Source organism: Syngnathus typhle, linkage group LG12 (assembly GCF_033458585.1).
Source record: "Syngnathus typhle isolate RoL2023-S1 ecotype Sweden linkage group LG12, RoL_Styp_1.0, whole genome shotgun sequence".
NCBI classification, from domain to species: Eukaryota; Metazoa; Chordata; class Actinopteri; order Syngnathiformes; family Syngnathidae; genus Syngnathus; species Syngnathus typhle.
Window position 1 is genome coordinate 13,017,774 of NC_083749.1, and position 6,001 is coordinate 13,023,774.

Consider the following 6,001-nt stretch of genomic DNA (forward strand, 5'->3'; position numbering starts at 1 on the left):
CACATCATTTTATGTGGCCCGCGAAGATAAATTGTACAGCAAATTCGTGTCATTATTAGAATTGCAAATTGTCTTCACATCAAACGGCAAACATTCTGACCAAATATATCATCTTGAAGAATCGGTGAAAGCATACATCCAAATAAAGTAATCAAAATGGCAACACGGTGAGGGGTATCTGAAAATCAGAGCAGAGTTTTAACTCACAAACACCTGGTAACAGAGGTGAGGAAACAGGAAACACTTGCTTAAAGTAAGCCTTAAGAACTTTACAGGTTAAGATTAGTCGCAAACAGGTGGTGCATCAATGTCCTTGAGCATCCTGCATTGTTTGAAAATGAGAATGGTCGCAAGTTTCAATCCCTGCTATGTGTACAAATCATATTCAAAATGGATTTTTTGACAACAAACTTGAGAGCCTCCCCTTCATTTTCAATGGGAACAGTGTTGTTGGTCTCCCTTTTTTGCTAGTGCGTCATAGTCTGGAGTAAAATTTGTTGTGGCAATTCTTAGGAGAGATCCGAGGTGTTGGTCCGTTTACCTAGATCTGTGACGGGTTGATGTTGATGTTCATGTGGCTGAACGTCACGTCACGTACGTCGCGTCAAATTGGCCACTCTTTTTTAAACACTCAGCACACAGTGTCCACCGTGCTTTTCCTTGGGCGATTCATTTTAATGGAAGGATTCCAGGGGAGCGGCTCGGTGGCGCACTGGGTAGTACGTCCGCCTCATAGTCAGGAGGGTGCGGGTTCGATTCCACCTTCGGCCCTCCCCGTGTGGAGTTCGCATGTTCTCCCCGGGCCCGCGTGGGTTTTCTCCGGGCACTCTGGTTACCTCCCACATTCCAAAAACATGCAAGAAAATCATGGTACAACAATTTTTGAAGAAAATCTCGTCACGGATGGAGTGTGGAAAGGAGCAGGGCGACCAAGTGCAACTTGGACATGGGTTCATTGGAGGAACTCAAAACACAGACTTGGTAAACTAACATAACTCTCTAACAAAACCAACAACAGGACTGACCGACAAAGACGTGGAACAAAAAGACAGGGTGACATTACCAAAGACAGGAACAGAAACCTGTGTTATTGTCAAATATTGTTTGTTTTTTAATCTCCATCGCGGACTGGACGTCATACGGAGGCAGTATCACTGCGCATGCGCGCTATGGATCCAATGCAAATAGTTCTCTTCTTGACTGACAATGAATGTGATAGTTTGATACAATCAGCAAATAACAAAATGCGTATTACTGGTAATATTTTATTTCACAACACTTTGCCATGTTCCTTTTGTCTCTGCTGTTCACTTCAAACACGCTCCATACGAACGCAATGCTCTCGTATCAGACGCTTGCTCGATCACCTGCTCGTTTGCTGTCACAATGTACCCTACACAAATCTGAAACATTTGTTGCGGCTCCAAGGGGCAAGTTTTGGTTTCCAAGGGTGTTTCTATTCGTCTTCAACTTCTCTCCCATACAGAGAGCCTTTTTCACATGTCCGCACGTCACTTTCCTCTTTTCATTTTAAACGAACTGATCGCGGTGGTGCCTTTACGGGCAGTCGGAGAAATCAACGCCAACAAAAAAAATACATCCACCCTAGTTAAGACCATACCAAATACTATAAAAATGGGACCCATTGCCTCCCTGCTTGGCACTCAGCATTAAGGGTTGGAATTGGGGGGTTAGATCACCAAATGATTCCCGAGCGCGGCGCCGCTGCTGCTCACTGCTCCCCTCTCCCCCAGGGGATGGATCAAAATCACACGGGGATGGGTCAAATTTCACCACACCCAAGATGTGTGTGTGACGATCATTGGAACTTAAAAAAAAAAAGAATAAAAAAGAAATTTGGGTGCGTATTATACATGGGTACAGGCTTTTTTCCAGCATCGACATGCCATTTTTAGGGTGCGTATTATACATGGGGGCGCATTGTACATGGAAAAAAACGGTGCTATTTATTTATAAAGACAGTTTGTCCATCTACTGGAGAAACACAGTAATTGCAGGCAAAATGACCCCAAAAAATGTTTAATAATTTGTTTCGTTTCGTTTATTTATTTCAAACATGTGAAAAAAGAATAAGCTTATTGTACACAATAAAAGACATGACAAAATACATGCATATACACATACAGACATACCTACATTCATACATATAGCATATAACCGCAAAAGAACCATAAATCACATTCACATGTCTGAAAAGGAGTAGGAAGAAGTATAATTTATTTAATCCCACCGCCTATTTAATAATCCCTAATTACCCAGCCATAAATCATTTTGCCTCAGTTATCCCAACAAAGTACTAAATTATCTCCCACCTGCTGCTCACTTGACACTAAACATGTACCGACACACTATTAATACGTACGTATATTTCACACACAGACACTTAACATACATACAAACCTAAAATACAACACAAAATACCTGAATGGTAGAAATAAACAAAAAACAAAAAATAAAAACAGCCTGAACAAAACATGACAAACAGACAAACAAAACCAACAAAGAAACGTAAATCAATAATTACTAAGCACCCCATGGTACTCATACACCCTCATTTCTGTACCTTGTAAAAATAATTTCTTCTTTATATCTTTTTTTAAACTGATAGATGTTTGAACATTCCCTGAGCGTTTCCTCCAAAGTATTCCATAACTTAACTCCACATATTGAAATACAGAATGTTTTTTTTGTTGTACGTGCCTTCCTAATCCTGTAATTAAATGTCCCCCTTAATTTATAACCCCCTTACCTCCCAATGAAAAGATTCTGAATATTAGTTGGCAACAGATTATTTTTTTGCTTTGAAAAGTATTTGTGCTGTCCGGAATTCCACTATATCTTTGAGTTTGATGAGTTTTGACTCTAAGAATAATGAATTTGTATGATCCCATTATCCTGCCCCATGAATGATCCGTATTGCTTTTTTTTTGTAAAATAATAAGTGGATATATTGTGCTTATATAATTATTACCCCAGATTTCTACACAATACATGAAATATGGAAGAACTAGTGTATTATAAAGGATACGAAGTGTTGTATGATCCAGAACCTGTTTTGCTCTATTTAATACTGCGATGCACCTTGAGATTTTAGTTTGTACATGTTTAACTTGTGATTTCCAACTGATCTTATCATCTATTATCACCCCTAAAAATGTAATCTCATTCACTCTTTCAATATTAACCCCATCCAGCTTTATCTCTATTTTCAAATTATTTCTGTGATTACCAAAAAGTATTACTCTTGTTTTGCTTAGGTTTAAGGATAATTTATTGCTGTCCAACCATACCTTTAATTTGCTTAATTCATTATTTATTAGTGTTGTTAAAGTGTGTAAATCACTACCAGAACAAAAAATATTTGTGTCATCTGCAAACAAAACCATCTTCAAAATATGTGATACCTTGCATATATCATTTATATATAATATAAAAAGTTTAGGGCCCAACACTGACCCCTGAGGGACGCCACAACTAATGTCCAAACACGTTGAACAAGTGTCACCCAGCTTCACAAACTGCTTCCTTTTTGTTAAATAGCTCTTGATCCATTCTAATGGTTTCCCCCTGATGCCATACCGATGTAATTTATTGAATAATATTTCATGATTTATTGTGTCAAATGCCTTTCTTAGATCAATGAATATCCCAACTGTATATTGTTTTAGGTCTATTGCGTTAGTAATTTCCTCCACTGAGTCAATTAGTGCCAGTGATGTTGCTCTGTTGGATCTAAATCCATATTGACTTTCAGTGAGTACTTTATATTTATCTATAAATTTGTCCAGTCGGTTATTGAAAAGTTTTTCCAGTATTTTAGAGAATTGCGATAGTAATGATACAGGTCTGTAGTTTGTGAAGAGGTGTTTGTTCCCGGTTTTATACAAATGTATGATTTTTGCTATTTTCATTTTATCTGGAAATATACCGGTCTGAAATGATAGGTTACAGATGTATGTTAATGGTTTAGAGATCCCCTCAATCACTCGTTTTACGATACTCATGTCAATGTCATCACAGTCTTTGGATGTCTTGTTTGTGCATTGGGAAACTGTCTTTATAATTTCTTTCTCATCCGCTGCTTTGAGGAACATTGAGCTCAGATTCCTATCTATTAAACTATTACATTGCTCCTCAGTTGTTACTGAATCTGGGATTTGTTTGGCCAGATCAGGTCCCGTATTTACAAAGAATGCATTGAAGTTTTCAGCCACTTCTTGCATATCATACTTCTCAGTATTCCTGATAATAAAATATTCAGGATAATTAATTTTTTTAGAGACATTTTTTATTACAGTATTCATTATATTCCATATTTCTTTGGTGTTGTTTTTATTATCATTTATTATCTTACTACAGTATTCTTTTCTAGCAGCTCTTTTAATATTAGTTAGTTTATTCTTATATTGTTTATATTTATTTTCTGCCTCTTTAGTTCTTTGTCTTATAAATTCTCTGTAAAGTGTATTTTCCTTTTTACAGGCATTTTGTAAGCCCTTTGTGATCCAGGGATGATCTCCATACTTTAGTTTCCTATTATATACTTTTACAGGGCAGTATTTGTCATATAACCTTTTGAAATTTTTTAAGAATTCCTCATATGCACAGTTAATATTATTTTCATTGTATATAATATCCCAGTTTTGCGACATTAAACCATTTTTAAATGCGTTTATTGTTTCTTCTGTTTTAATTCTTCTGTGTTCCTGTCTTTTGGCCAGTTCGATAGTTTTATAGTTGTCATCAAAAACCATAAAAACTGGCAAATGGTCACTGATGTCGCTGACTAATAACCCACTTATGGTGTTGTTTAAAATGTCATTTGTGAATATATTATCAATAAGAGTGGCACAGTGAGAAGTTATACTGGTTGGTCTAGTGCAGTGCTTCTCAATTATTTTCTGTTACGCCCCCCCCTAGCAAGAAGAAATCTATTCGCGCCCCCCCTCCCCACCGTGACTATCCTAACTTGTCTTGTAAGTCGTAAAATGTTGCACTGTCGCAAACGTGACAGAAGTAACAATGAGAGCGCCACTGCCCCCTGCTGTAGCAAACGCGCAATTACACTTTATTCTAGTACTGCCAAAAAAAAAGCCTGTTCCCCAGGGTCACACGCGCCCCCCCAGGAATAGCACCGCGCCCCCCAAGGGGGGCGCGCCCCACTATTTGAGAAGCACTGGTCTAGTGATTTTTGGATACAAGTTCATGCTATATATTGTGTTAACAAAGTGTTCGGTCAGTTTGTGCTTGTTTGGATTGAGTAAATCAATGTTGAAGTCTCCACAGATGAAAATTGTTTTGCAACTGACCTTTGAAAATACCTCCTCCATCCATTCTGTGAACAGTTCAATGCTAGAACCTGGTGTCCGATATATACAACTGATGATTACATTTTTCTTTTTTTCCCTTAAGTATTTCAATTGTTATGCATTCCAATATATTATTAACTACCATTGACATATCCTGTATCACCCTGACGTTTAATGTCTTTTCCACATAGATCGCAACTCCTCCTCCACCTTTGTTTTGTCGATCTATGTGTATAAAGTCATATCCCTCCAGCTCAAAGTCCGCCCCTTTTACTGTGTTGATCCATGTTTCCGTTATTGCAATAATGTTGAATGGGCGAGTAAACTGATGAAGATAATCCTTAATGTTTGTAAAGTTGGCATACAGACTCCTACTGTTAATATGTATAATAGACAGTCTGAAATCTGTATTGATTCTATTAAATTCTTCATTAGTATAATAACTGCAGTTATTGTTGATTGAGTTAAAGAAGTTGTTATCCGGGTCTATATCATGTTCCATATCCAGTGAACTGTGGTCAGTGTATTGAAATGATTGGAGTTCCAGTTTGTCGTGTTCACTAATCCTCTGAGTTATGTTACTGTTGTCTTCAGGTGTAGATGCTTGATTTCTTTCGATGTGTCATGGTTGTGAGTAGAGTTTACCTTACAGTCCTGCATGATGATCATTG